General features: G+C 41.9%; 1 long non-coding RNA gene across 1 annotated transcript in view; it reads right to left on the bottom strand.

The window, feature by feature from the left end:
- LOC122789180 overlaps nucleotides 1-15,496 on the bottom strand; it is a 584,349-nt gene extending 568,853 nt beyond the window's left edge. The window contains exon 1 of the long non-coding RNA XR_006362783.1: nucleotides 13,967-15,496. This is a non-coding gene — a long non-coding RNA (uncharacterized LOC122789180). The remainder of the gene's footprint in view (nucleotides 1-13,966) is intronic.
- Nucleotides 15,497-15,894: the final 398 nt, after the last annotated feature.

The following is a 15,894-nucleotide window of genomic DNA, read 5'->3' as shown; positions in this document are numbered from 1 at the left end:
AAAAGGGGCACTGTATTCAATTATGGGCCTGATGAGTGACGAGTAGAGGGGCACAATGACCTCTCTTGATCTAGATGCGAACCCTTTCGTGATAAAGCGGGCTATATAGAAGGTCTTTCTAACCACTTTGGCAACGTGATTATCAAAGGAGAGATTACTATCTACGTTGGTCCCCAAATCTCTAATTACTTCTTCCGTACTTAATGAATTACCACCTATGTGGTAATTTGTGGGCACCTTGTTTTACCCAAAGGGGATGACTATGCACTTTTTAGCATTTAGCTTGAGGCCATGGCTCTGGCACCAAGCATCCGTCTCTATGAGACCCTTTTGGAGGATGCTTGTGTCAGCTGGAGATTCGATTATGGCCCCCAGTTTGCAGTCATCTGCAAACTTTGTCAGCCATAATCCCCCTGTGTTAGCCTGAACCTCAGAGAAGTATATACCGAACAAGAGAGGTCCCAGAACTGAGCCCTGTGGGACGCCACTTGTAACTGGTTTGGATTTGGACATGGCACCTGCAATTCTGACCATGTGGGTTCTATCCCTGAGCCAGTTTGCAACCCATCTTGTGATATAGGGGTTGATATTTAAGCTGATAAGCTTATTTATGATGTTATACTACAGTTTATTGGTTCCCTTCCTCATCATAATCGTGGTTATCTGTGGATAATCGAAACAACTGCACAGTTATAGGGTGATTCACACATTTTTCATCTTTTTATTGACATCTATTTTTGTGTTTTTGACTATATAACAAAAATTTGTTGGGGGATGAGTTTCTGTGTCTGCTTGTGACAGCAACTGTTAAATGTTTTTTGATTTAAGTTATACTAGTTTGCTCACCTAATCACTTGGACACACTCATGGTTAAACATGATCTTTGAATATTTGGAGTGAATTCTCATGAGTAGCACTTTGGCCTCTTATTTACAGGCCACTGCTGGTGGATGCTCTTGGATTTGTGGGCCTGAGGTGTGTAGCACTACTCAATTTTTGTTGTTATTATATTATTTGGTTGGTGGCTATTATTGTTCTCCCTATTGCATTCTAATTCAAGGATTTGATTTCCTTTTGGGGGTACATAGCACCATCGTTTTTTTTATTTACTTTGGGGTGTTGAACCCATGTTAAACAGGAGTAGGGTCTAGTACTGTTCCTCGGGTCAGTGATCTAATTGATAACAAATTGGTATTTAGAACCATTTTTGTGTCCTTATGGTGTGGTTTGAACCTATTTAATAATAATTCTAATGGTTCATCTTTGATTTTGATGTGCTTTTTGGTATAATAAATACACTTGCTGTCATCTTTGTCAGTCCGGAAATGATATTGCTCCAATTTTCAGTTTTTTACTATTTTGGATGAACATGGATTTGGGTCAACTCCTCAAAAGTCTGTTATCTGACAGAGATGACACTGGTATATTCGGCTTAGGGACTAAGGCCTCTGGGGATTCCTTGGACAGGGGTAAATCTACACCATCTTGTTATGATGTTTTTGCTAAACTGTCTAAAAGTATGAGGACCATGTGCACTAACGTGTGGCATCTTCGCCTATTTAAAGCATATATGGTGAGCAATACATGTCCTAGAGGTCTTCAGGTCCGTATACAACCCTTAGTTCCCGATATAGATCAAGAATTAGATCAGCAATGGACAGCGGTGCAACAACAAGCATCTATGGGTTTTATGGAGGCCTTACTGGCCTATTATAATAGAAGCATTGATTCCAATTTGAGTGAGGTTACTAAGTTGTATGACTATACCAAATTGTTTGAGGGGCAGGCCTGCTATCAAACCTGCTTACAACAGTTAAGTCAGGAACTACTGACTTTGGAAGGTCAACTTAGGGACAGGAAAATACATAAGTTTAACCGAGACCAAGCGGACTATGATAGGGGGAGACCACCTGAACCCCACAAAAGTGTAAAATTTGCTAATATGGGATCCAAACCTAATAAGAGAAAACCGCCAAGATTGATCCTAAAGAATGTGTCATCTTTTGGCAGTACTTCAGGGGATGATTCATCCTCCAAGACCGATTCAGAAACAGCACTAGTTATATCATCTCCCACACCTAAACGTAGCAACTGTGACACCCCTTTATAGGTTCATAGGTTCATAGGTTAGTACTAAGCTAACTGCCCTTGCGAGCCATTTTAAGCCTAGCCAGTTATCCCATGTGAGACTTGAACCCTGCACCTTGTGTTTGTAAGGCAAACACCTTAACCATTAGGCCACCCTCCCAGGAGACACAGGGCAGGGCGGAAACATCACACGAATATCCGATGTGGCGACATTATTACAAATTATGACCAACAAGTAATTGAATTTAATAATGTTCTTAATATTTCCTCACATGTTTTAACTCCAACTCAAACAGAGTTACTGAATAAAGGATTAAACTTCGTCCCTGAGGGTGTTCTTGCAGGTGATGTGAATTCTTTTTGTCGTACTTTGAATTTGAAATTGTTTTTTGATCAACATGATCATGAGCCTGATAACCAAACATTTCATTTCCATAGGTCTAGCTTTATGCCCCCGATGAATCCTACTGTTAACCTTTTTTTCCACAGAGTTCTCAAAGACCTACACCTCCACTATTCTGACATGGTTGGTAAGTCACATAATCTCTCAAAGATACAACAGGAGGCCCTAACACAGCTCAAGTCTAATAAAAATTTGGTCATTATACCATCTGACAAAGGAGGCACTACAGTGGTTATGGACTAGGTCAATTATGATATTGAAGCAAAGACGCAATTGAATAATAAACAGCATTACATGCGTATGCCCCTGGATCCTACTGGGGGTTTCAAAAAACAGATTGATGCTTTCTTGAATTTGGCAGTGGAGGAGGGGATCATTTCATCTTCCATTTTAAAACATTTGATGGTGAGTGTTCCCAAACCACAATATATATATTATCTGTTACCGGTCCACAAATCACTACAGAACCCCCCCTGGGAGACCTATTGTTTCAGGTAGGGGATCCCTCACTGAGCCCTTATCGGTTTATTTGACACAATATCTCTGTCCTCTACTCAGGTATGTCAGGGCCCGGATCCAAGACACAATGGGGTTCCTGCAGATCCTGCAAGATACCCAAATTGAGCCAGGGTGGTTATGTACCCTCGATGTGTCTGCCCTTTATACTAATATACTATATTGGGCAAGTTTACTAGCATTAGAACACTGGTTAACAATATCAGAACTCTACCCACCAGGCTTTAACACGCTCCTTTTGGTATTAACTGAGCATGTACTAACCAAAAATGTATTCTATTATCAGGATTGTTATTTACAAAAGCAGGGGACCACTATGGGGGCTTCATTTGCCCCAATATATGCTGATCTTTTTTATGGCATATTTGAAAGAACAATTGATTTATGATCCCCTTCACAATCTGCATTTAAGCGAATCTGACATCTGGTGTTGCTATTTCGACGACTGCTGGCTAGTATGGTGAGCTGATATTGCTTTTTTGAATGAGTTTTTGGATTACATCAATAGTAACAAATGGGGTATCCACTTTACAACTTTACATGCAACTTCGATCTGAACCGGATCACTTTTCTGGATGTTCTGGTAAGCAGGAATCCTGATCACACACACTGGACACACAGGTATACCGGAAATTTCTGGAATACAACGCCTTGTTGCACGCCTCTAGTCATCACCCTCCCCATGTCATAGGCAACATACCTAAATCCCAATTTATGAGAATCAAGCGTATTTGCTCTGATTCCAACACTTATGAACAACAAAGGCGTGACATGGTGGGTAAATTCAGGGCACGGGGGTACAAATCTGGTACCATTACCATGACTTGTAGGGAGGTATCCTCAATAGACAGACAGGATTTGATGAAATACAAGGATAGGTCCCCCCTCTCAGAATTCAAATATTTGATTCATTACTACTGAGGTTTTCCTGTTGGATTCTCTGCTGTAGCGCCTTCTGTGTGGAGTCTGCATGTCCTCCCCACGGTCGAGTGGCCTTCGAAAGACATGCGTGAATGGGAGTGCCTTCGTTGAAGGTTGGCCGTCAAGCTGGCACCTCGGCACCATAAAAAACTACTGCCAATCATTAGCGGACTGGAGTTCCGCTGTGGCGACCCCTAACCGGGAAACGCCGAAAGAAGAACAACAACTACCTATGGGCGTAACACACACAATCTTTTACAAGTGATTCAATGCCATTGGAACATATTAATGGGGATGTCAGGCTTGCCAATATGTTATTGGAGAGATGCCCTTTTGGGTGTAGGAGAGGTAGAACATTGAGCTCTTTTTTTACTCACTATAAAAGTGTTTTTTGGACGTTCAGTTACAACGTCAAACAACATTAATGGGGGATCATTTGGTTGGGTGTTTCCCATGTGGGCATTGCACTCATTGCATCCGGGTGGACAAGACCAAAGAATTCACTAGCAGGAACACTGGACAGGTTTTTGATATAAAGTTCTTTGCTAATTGCTCTAGTGAATGGTTGATTTACTTTGCCACCTGCTCATGTTCTGCGTTTTATGTAGGACAAACTTCAAGACTTGTTAAACTTCGTATCAGTGAACACATCAGTGATATTAAAAATAGGAAAGCAAGTAATGCCTTGTACAAGCATGTTTTGAATCATCCAACAGCCAGCTTTAGATTTACTGTAACAGATATAGTTATGAGTAAGAAAGGGAACAAGGTTGGCTGGCACAATATATTAAACTCCATAGAAAGGAAATGGATTTTTAAACTTGGGGAGTTATTCCCCCCTGGGCTCAGTAAGCAGTTGTGACCAATCATGTTCTCTTACCAACTGAATGTTGTGTATACATGATGTGGCTATTTGTGGAAGTTTTTGTCACACTGAAGAAGGTTATGTAATTTTTTGCCAAAACCAGTCTAAGTTTATTTTTACATTAAATACATTTTCTCCACACCACTTTGGGCTGGCAGTTCTTTTTTTACTTTTTGGTGCCGTGCCCTTGCCGTACCTGCTGAGGCTGTTTGCTGTGTAGGGTTAAAATAGCACACAAGGGCAGTTAGCCTTGTATTAATCTATGAACCATGGAGTAAGGGGGTCAGGAACCGTACCCAGAGCCTTTGGTCAACACTATACTGTTTGCATACCCTCTCAAACATATGAATGAAATTATCAAAATTATCCCCCTATTTAAACTACGGAAGAAATTTACTGACCTGTTGTGCTTCTGGGGTCCAGTTACTCCCTTCCCCATTACCTCCATGACTTTGGTGAAGTGTCAGCATTTCCCTCTCATGCCTCCTCTGCCGCTCCTTTTCCTCGGCTTCTACCTCCAAATGCCTGGCCTCCAACTCAAGTCTCTTTAGCGCCAGATGGAGTTTTAAGTCCTCTGCAGAAAGGTTGAGCTGTCCATTCTCCGAGGGAATTATATCTCCACTGCCAGTCTGATTGTCCTCCTGGTTGCTGTTTTCTGATGCAGCTGTAACCAAGGCTGCAATCAAGTCTGCCTTAGTCAGGTTTCTATGCACCAGTCCCCTAGCCTGGCACATCTCTGCCAGCTGTCTCCTTGTCAGCTTTCCATACTCCTCTGCTGACATGCTGCCTGCTCACCCTGACTAAGCTAACAAAAGAAATAAAACAATTGTGATCTGAACTCTGCGTATTCACCGTGTGGCTGATTTAGAGTACAAAACACCTTTAGAGCTCACTGTACACAAGCTACAAGAATTCATTCTACTCAAACCACTACAAGCCAATTAGTATTTGCCAACCAATTAATATGTGGTGTGGATATCCCACCACTGCCAAACAATTAATATGTGATGCCCGTGCCCTGGCCCAGCAACTAAGGAGCCTCAATCCTCACCACTAACACCAGTGAGGGGCGTCACATACAGGAGGAAAGGATAACAAATACACACAGTAAAGTGCAATTTCCCTTAAGAGCACACAGAGATCACAGTCGGTCTGGGGCTGGTCACTCCCTTGCTCTCCAGGTCCAATAAGACTCCCCACTGGCACAGCTATAGGGTCCAGATCTCAGTGTAGTGGGCAAGCTAAAAACTCCAGCACCTTCTCTATCCAACCAGTGCTTTGTGTCCCTGCCCAAGTAGCTAACACACACACTTTGAGAAGAGTTTATACAACCACACAGACACTCCTGGGGAAGGCTGGCACAGGTTCTCCAGCTGTGCCCCTTTTTCCCTGACTATACGATAGTACCAGCTGCCACCACCCACTAATATTTATCAGCTAATCAAAGGCCCTTAAAAGGGTGTCCAATTATTACTGTACAATATTATTATCCAATTGGTAGTATAGCCCAGGGCTAAAGCTATTAGAGTAGATTTGTACAAATTTACCAAAGGCATGCAAGTACTCTAAAGAGCTTAAATTATCTCTACAAAACAGCCACAGTTAAAAGGGTTCAAAAATATTTAATAATAAATAATTAAAAACACAAGACAATACTTTTTACTACACAGTGCTAGGCAAGAGTTCAGAGATCACGCAGAAATACTTAAAATAATTCAGTAGTACAGTTCTGACATCACAGAAAAACACTTAGAAATAGCTAGAAACTAGAAAGATTAGACTAAGAGAAAACACAAGTCTAAGATAAACTTACATATAGAGCAAGACAGTGTTGGTGAGTTGGACGGTCAAGACAAAAATGCTTAATGCTCTCTGATTCTCTCTGTTTTTAAAATCACAATCCTGGTTCATATTACATCATTATTCACACTTCCCTGGGTTCCCAGGCTAACAGTAGCTACATTTACATTCTTCACCTCTGGGCAGAAACCAGTGCAATAAAGGACATTTATGCATGCAAATTCTGGCCATTAACTCTGGCCTTAAAACAATAAGCAGGATGCCTCACTCCAGACTTACTGGCTCTGAGTTTTAACATCAAAGGGTCACAACATGCTTTACTTGGTCAGTAGAGTGCATTGTTGTTACATTTTTTTTCCAATTCCACATGTAACACTATTTTTACCATTTAAGACACAAGCCTGTGGTTTACATTAATATTTAAAGATGGCAGAATTATCTCCAAAATACTATTTGGCTAGGCTGGTAGCCTTCACCTATCTACACCCAATGTTCACACCCCTCACCAGGCAGGATAAGGGGAGAGTTATGGCTAGCTGCCTATCAGGTACCAGATCCATATTTCATGCTGAGGTGAATGACTTCAGACTTGCCTCTCTGGACTATACGAAGAGAGACACAACTGAGCTCTCAGATTACATGTCACAGGTAGGTCTAAGTCTAGGCTTAAGCAGCATTCTACCTTCTCCACGGATAATGCCATAATACAAACAAAATGACTGACTTTAACAACTGGCTTAGCTTCCATGTGTCAGTCCAAGGGGATCCAGTATCTGTCAGCCTGGGAAGACATGGTTGACAGGCCATACTGCTTTGCAAGAGATGGTCTGCAACTGTCTCCTCTAGGCTTTAGGATACTGACAAAGGAATTGGCTACCCCTACTGTGCCTTTTTATAAGCAGTATCAAAATAACCAATCTCCCGATGTAACAAAATTCTCTCCAGATATACTCAAGGTTGTTGTTTGTCTTTTCAGCTTTTCCCAGTTAGGGGTCGCCACAGTGGAACTCCGGTCCGCTAATGATTGGCAATCGATTTTTATGGTGCCAAGGTGCCAACCCGATGCCCAACCTTCAACGAAGGCACGCCCATTCACGCATGCCTTTCGAACGCCACTCGACTGCGGGGAGGACATGCAGACTCCACACAAAAGGCACTCCAGCCAAGAATCGAACAGGAGAACCTCTTCCTGTGAGGCAACAATGCTACCGCTGCACCACCGCGGCTTAATTCTAGATATACTCAAGGTATTTATTTATATTTATTGACCAGGGGTGTCCGACTGGACGTAGGTCCATTTTCAGCAGAGGCCCGGGGAGAAAAGCTCCACAGTTAAAATAAACAGACAGTAGTTACATTGGATTACATAGAAATTAACAATTTACATAGCAATTACTTATAACATATTTACAGATGAAGAACATAGTACATCAGTAGACAACTAGAATCTTTATCTGTGAAGTACATAACAGACATTAACAAATGTTACAATAAGAAGTTCCTGCTGTATAATAAGTACTAGGCTTATGAGCATCTGAGCTTGCTATAATCAAGGTAGTTAGTGGAGTGGAAAGAAAGGTAGTGGTTGGATGGGGTGGGTGATATTAGAGTGGGAGTTGCAAGGGCATAGCCAGCATGTTTTTAGGTGCGCTTTTAGTAAAGTTTTGAAGTGGGTGCATGATGGTATGGAGGTAATTGTGGGTGGGAGGGAGTTCCATAATTTGGCTATGGTGCAAGAGAATAGTGCTTCACCAGCAGAGTTACTGGCTTTAGTGATCTGCAAGTGATTTTTGTTGCTGGATCTTAATGGTCTGGTGGTGTGATAGGGTTGGAGTAGATTCTGGAGGGATGGGACATTTAGTGGATGGTTTACTAGTTTGTGGGCGAGTGAGAGTTGATACCATTGAAGGAGGTGAGGGAGTACAAGCCAGCCCAGTTCAACAAGTGAGAGACAGTGGTGACTACGGCAGGATGCCCCTGTGGCAAATTTGGCGATTTTGTTTTTGATTTTGTAACGCTGCTTAATACTAGGAGTCTAAACAAGAAACTGCACTCCCTGGAAGCACTCCTCACCTTGGAAGAAGTTGACATCCATGCAGTCACTGAGACATGGTTCACAGCCACAGAAAGCACCCCAGCCGTGCAGAGCTCCAATGCCTTTCATACGTTCAGACCACAACCACAGCATGAAAGAACCAATGGAGGAGATGTATCCATCTTCTTTAAGAACAAGTATATCTCAAGACTGGTCAGACAGTACTACTCTGTCAAGCTACTCCATGTCCAATTATCTATAGGCAAAACCCCTCACCACATCATAGCTAGCTACAGGTCCCCCTCCATGAACCAGGAAAAGCACACCATATACCTGGACTTACTGGAGTCACTTGCCATACAGTCCAACACCTTATTGGTGGGTGATTTTAATTATCCAGCCATCTACTGGGAAACCTACAAGACCACAAACATGCTGGCTCAGGGGGTTTTGTACTTTGTCAGTTCTAATTCTCTGGAACAGCTAGTCAACACTCCCACAAGGGGCTCAAATGTCCTGGACATATAGTACTCACTAACATGGGGAAGCATTACCCCCCCCCCCCAGAAGTCCTCCCTGGTAAGATCGGACCATAAATCAGTCTTGTTCGTAATTATAAGGCCAGACACCCCATCAAGCTCAAGAAATTTTCCAAGACAAATTGCCTCCTATTATGATGGTATAAGAAGTTTCAAAGCCTCCTCGAACACAGATAACATGGACTCCTATGCAGAGATGTACAATAGTGCCCTGTACTACCACTTAGACAGTTGTATAGAATTGGCTGTACCTGATCAGATTAAAACCAAGTCTTGCCGAAAAAACAAGCCACCCTGGTGGGCCCTATTATAAATAGGCTATACAACAACAGAAAAAAACTAATGTCCAAGAACAAGAGGGAACTGGCTCTGCAGCAGAAGAAATCGCTCTCTAGCTTAAACAAACAAATTAGAGATCTTGTCAAGTTCTCCAAAGGTAATTATGAAGCAAACATAGCCCCTCTGGCTATGGATAATCATAAGGCATTCTTTAACTACAAATACATTTGAAATCTAAGATAGAATACCCACCTATGCGCTGAACTGGTTGTGGATGGCACCACCCATATTCAACTGGAGGTAATAGCCAACCTGCTAGCTGACAATTTGGAGCAAACTTCACCCCTCTGTCCCCACTGGTCATCCCCCAAAGTATACCTGCCACCAATACACAGCAGGTCACCTCTGTGCTCTTCAAGGCCAAAAACATGGCATCAATGGGACCAGACAACATCCCAGGTTGCCCTTTAAACAACTTAAGACATGACCTAGCAGACCTACTTCGATCCTTGTTTAACCACAGACTGCGAACTGGCTATGTTTTGGTGGAATGGAAGACAGCAGCCGTAATCCCTCTGCACAAAGGGGGACCATCAACCAACCATGGGAATTACAGACCCTTAAGCTTGACTAGCTTCATCTGCAAGGCCTTGGAAACTATCACTATGGACCTTATCAACAAGGACACAGATAATCTCCAAACTCTGGACCCAGCCCAGTTCAAATTCGTTAAGGGTAGATCATACCTGTTAAACCTAGTTGACTTCTTCAACAAAGTCACCAAGGCCCTGGACAAGGGAAAGACTGTGTATACCACCTACCTTGACCTAGCCAAGGCATTTGACACAATCCCCCACTAGGGTATTATACAGAAATTCTTGCAATTTGGAATTAATCCCTACATCAGTAGATGGGTAGCCAATTGGCTCACCGACAGGACACAGACTGTCACAGTGGGTTACTTCACCACTAGCAAAATACCAGTCACCAGTGACGTATCATAGGGTTCTGTGCTGGGCCCTTTACTGTTCTGAATTTATTTCTCATAAGTCTAAGCAAACATGGATGGCCTGTGGCTGATCAGGTTTTTGAGGATGATTGCAAATTGGGAGCAATCACTGAGTCCCCCAATTAGGTTACTATACTGCAGACAGAGTTAACTTACACAAATGATTGGTGCAAAGTCACGGATTAAAGTTAAGTGTAAAAAAATGCATTGTTGTTCCCTTTGGGAAAGCTGACATCCCTGCTAATCACACTACAGACAGCACCCCCCCCCCCAAGTGTAGACCCAGTGGTACATGATCTAGATACTTAGGTTGATAGCAATCTAAACTTCGACCACCACATATCTGCAGTGATAAGGAAATCCTTCTATATGGCACATCTCATAAGTAAGGGCATCAAATCTAGATCTAAGAATGTTATTATTCCATTATACTTATCAAACCAATAACTGAGTACAGTGCTACCTTTTGCATGTACCTCACCAAATATCTGCAACAGCTGGACATAGCACAGAGGTTGCTTACTAAGAAAATAAAGGGTACACAAAACAAGTCCTACGCGGAAATACTGAAAACCCTGTCACTGCACTACAAGCTGCTAAGGGGTGATGTGCCTGGCTAACTGGACAGCTTCTGACCCAGTCTTGATAGAAATGCTACACATTCATAAATTAAACTGTACAAGGGCCACTTGCTCCTGGATCTTAACCTGGCCTCTGACAAACAAATCATGCTGGAGAGAGAGAAATACATCTCTCAGAAACTGCTGCTTCTCTGGAGCAGGTTTCCTATTCATGTGAAACAGAGCTCCTCCCAAACCCTCTTCAAAATAAAACCTAGATCAATGGATGGGTGACTGCAAATTCACTCCTGGGATGGTGCCCATGTCCCTCATGAACAGAGGCAATCAGTATTAATTACCATAAACTCTTACATCTGTGAACTTTGCTCACCTAACCACTGACAGTTGGGGCACCCTGGGATAAATATGGCTAGACTTGTAACTGCTCTAGGGCCATTAGCTTAGTAACCTTCTATAAACCTAAATGAGAAGACTATGGACCTCTGACTGGATTTGACCAGAGCTGAAGATACCACAGGAGTAGTACCAATAGGCGTTAGATTCTTAACCCCTAATGGGCTGGTTTTATTTCCACAAGGGAGTTAGTATTTATTAAGTATAGGAATCTTTGAGCATACTGTAACATAACTAATAGACAGATACTTGAAATGGCCTCTCGAGTATTTTTATTTCAGTAGTTCTGCAAACACATTTAGGAATCTTCAGTGGTCCTCCAGGAACATAAAAAGACTTATTCAGGCAAATCTTAAGTTCAATAATTTCTGTTTGTGGGTCGCACATAATTTATCTAAAGATAATTTGTCTCCTGCAGGTATTAATACTCCTTAGAAGGGGGGACCAGCTACATAGCCAACTATTAAAACGGAATGATTTTCTCTTTCTACCTGGCTATAAATCTTGATGAGGCTAGGATTCCACTCCAGTCCAGAGTCTTGCCTGCATATGCCAAATGCACAGGGAGCTCCAGTGTCCCTGTATATGTCCTACACTGAGTGCACCAGGTCACTCAGACCAACAAGCCACCACCAGGTCAAAGTCCTATTTTGAGGTGGTAGGAACCTCATGAACATTACAGATTTTGGCACTGGAAAGGCAAGTCACCCTTTGTCCAATCAGCCTAATGATCTATTGAGTTGTGAGAGTATGAGGGAATATTGTCAGTGGATTGATGTCAAGGCTGTTTAGTTCTAAGTCTTGGAACTCTGGGGGGAGGGGGAGAGAGAGAGAAAGAGAGACTTTGATACCTCTTCAGCATATGTTGTGCTTTTGTGTGTAGAGGTATAGGTGAGTTTGTACTGCTTACTGACCATCTGTCTGACAGGCTGGCCTCCAGGCTATATAAATAATTAGATCTCTTAGAAATCATGTAATTTTCGTTGAGTAGCAGGTGGTTCTCACACATTACAGATTTCCTACACTGTCTCGGAATACCAAGTGCAATGTGCTGGCAACAAATGAGATATAAAGGTAAACTAGAATTCCACATTTGCCAGGTATGTTGAATTAGCAAGAGCTAGAGTGATATACTGAAGTGATTTAGGCTGTAGACGAGAAGACCTGCTCAGTAGATAAACCATACTGCACAGAGGATGCAATACATAAGGTGAAGATGCGCTAATATTATAATAGTCCAGTCTCAGTATTATACAGCTATAGTCTCACACCATTACAATGGTAAGAAGGTAAAACAAACGCAGTATTATAACCCATAGTACAAGCGCTAAAGAGGTAATTTAAATTAGACAGTTATGATCCAAAAGTACTACTACACAACTATAGCTTTGCATAGTATAAAATTATAGTAAGACAGTAATAATACAAATTTAGTTTAACAACAATATGAATACTGAATAAACAAAACAACTGCACACAGTATACTCTAAAACAGCAGACTCTAATATCACTAATACTGTGAATGGACGATGGCTTAAATGCCAAACACACACACACACTGTCTGCACTGCCACCACGAGAACAAAAAGTGGTTAGCTCAGATGCAAGTAAATACACACACACAAAAAAAAGGCTTGGGTATCCGATAATGATTGCCTGTAGGATTTAATAGACTCTGTAAGGTTCTTGGATGAACCCAAACATAGTTATTGTTAACAACTAGATCAAGAACAATGGGAATGTATATATTAATAGATATTGATGTTGCTGTGACCTGGTGTGGGAGAAGCAACCATATTATAACAACAACTTACGCAACTAACCTACAGGCAATAATAAATTACTATAAGCAACAGCAATGTATGCTGAGCTGGGAGCAACAAAAGTTCTATAAACAAAGAGCAGTACACAACACAGTGCAGCACAGAGCCAAACTGCTCTGCCTGTAGCAACCTTTTATGTGTGTGCAAACTATTGGAGGACCAAGATGAATGTTGATAACAGTTATAAACATGCTGAAACAAACTTACTATACCTGTAATGTAAGACATGCTCCACATAGTGCAGCATGGTCAAATACAGTTAAATACAATTAAAACCAATCAAGGGCACACAGTCAGGGTGATTAGCATTGTGATGACAGCAAAAAGGTTTATATGCATCCTGCAATGGAATGATATCCCATACAAGAATGGTTCTAAGCCTTACTCCAGCTGCCTCCTGGGTACGCTCCAGCTCCCCAATGAAAAATAAAGGGGTATTCAAAAATAAAAAATTTGAAGTGTGATATTGGGGAGTTATGAGCTTTTCAAAAGAGCCTATATGTCTACATAATACCAAACATTTGTTGCTGTACTATGCTTAAAGTACCTAAAATCTTTTTCCTAGTTCAGCTAAATTGTTTATTGTTGACCGAATTAGTCCCACTAGTACAGTGTCCCCTTTTCAGAGGAGACATGTTATAAGATGAATATTGCTTAAATAAAGCACCAGCTAATCTCTTTAGCTGACCTTTTTAATCAAGCACACCAGTTTACCTTGTGGTAAGTACTCAGGTTCCAAGTCCTTTCTTGAGCTAATTCCTTACTTTCCACACACAGGTTTCTGCTGCAGAAAATTCTGACTGTGAGAGCACCAACACCAATTGACAACTCAGAAAATCATTCTGTAACAGTCTGTTGGGAGATCTCGTAGAGTACTTTTATCTGCTGTACATCTAGTCGCATGGTTTCTCCCGCTTCGTTCAGAGATTGGTAAATTGAGACTATTTCTGTCAAGGCCGGCTTCTCAAAAGTATTTCATAAAGCAAGAGGTTCCTCGGTTTGAATCTCGGATGGGGCTCCTTCTGTGCGGCGTCTGCATGTCCTCTTGGTGCTCGCGAGTTTCCTTCTGGGGGCTGGGTTCTTATTTCCTCTCGCATTCCAAAGACATGCAGTAGGTGGTTTGGTCACTCTAAATTGGCCATAGATATGAGAACTCATCGATTCACAACTCCTGGCCTTTTCCCTCATTTTTGCACATGTGGTTGGGGTGTCAGTGACAATCGAGCCAAGGTTTACACTGCCGGGAGGCTAGCCCTGCTGCGGTAGATTCATCCACACGACACACATTCAACCTCTTACTGCGGGAAATATGGACAAAGGCCCAAAATGTTTTTCAGACTTTTAAATATCACCTTTATAAACTTAGAAAGTTGCTCAAGTATCAGGATTTGGGTTTGCGTGCATTTTATTTCTTAAAGACTTGAAGTCTGAAACTCAAACGTATGGCAATATTCAATAACTTCAATCCCCGGTGACTCGCTAGAAAACCACAGATTTTATGAGGAACAAAACAAAAATATGTGGCAAAAATCAAGACAGCTGAAAGGCATGATTATAAGCTCTTTAAAAAGCATAAGTTGGGGGCGACAATGGAAAATACTGGACCGCGAGTTGAAGTACAAATCCAGAATACAGAGTGACGTGGTTTTCAAGTCAAAACTGTTACTGGTACTAAATATTATTGTTGTTCTTCTTTCGGCTTTTCCCGGTTAGCCACAGCGGAACGCCAGTCCGCCAATGATTAGCAGTAGATTTTTACGGTTCCGATGTGCCAGCCAGCTCGACGGCCTACCTTTAACGAAGGCATGCCCATTCACGCATGTCTTTCGAAGGCCACTCGACCGCGGGGAGGACATGCAGACTCCGCACAGAAGGCGCTACAGCCGAGAATCCAACGGGAAAACCTCTTTCTGTGAGGACGCTATCGCTGTACCGCCGCGATTACTGGTACCAAATACTATTAAAGGTAAAAAAAAAAAAATCATTATTCCTGAGCATAGCTCGATATTGTCCGTGACGTTAAATTATCAACACTGAATGTGTGGTATGCCCCTCAAATGTAGAATAGTGAGGAGCATGTTGGACTTTTTACCAGTCAAAATGAGGAACATTCCTCATAATGAGGTTACTTGACAGTTGAATAACAGTAATGGATTTTCTAGTAATACCCACTAATTTACTTTTTAGATATTTTGCTCACGGATATCCAAAAGGCTAGACACTGTAAACCCTGAAGACAATGTTCTTGTATGTTGACAGTGGCCCGTGTCATTAATGAAGCCCATGACGCGCGTAGTAATGAGTCACCCCTTCAAAATCCCCCTCACGTAAACAAAGCCCCTTTTCTATACATTTTCCTTGTCATTGGTTGCTTTCTATTACTTACCGTGCTATGTGTTCCCGATCAATATTTGTAAAATAAATTGGAGGCATTGGGGCAACTAACTTTAAATGCAATACAAATCGGTTTATTTCAGAGTCTCATCCTGTAATACCGTGAACACGTTAGGAATGATGTAGATGGGTGAACGTTCTCCGTGAATTAAAAGTGCCTGCGATTATGGCTTGTTTTACTACGTAGTTCATACTAGGCTATCTGCCCTTGGGCATTTATAAGCCTAGCCAGAGTGTGTATGTCTTTC

Source organism: Protopterus annectens, chromosome 14.part0, assembly GCF_019279795.1.
Source record: "Protopterus annectens isolate FY-2018-M chromosome 14.part0, PAN1.0, whole genome shotgun sequence".
In the NCBI taxonomy this organism is placed as follows: domain Eukaryota; kingdom Metazoa; phylum Chordata; order Ceratodontiformes; family Protopteridae; genus Protopterus; species Protopterus annectens.
This window is presented reverse-complemented; position numbering and strand designations above follow the sequence as displayed.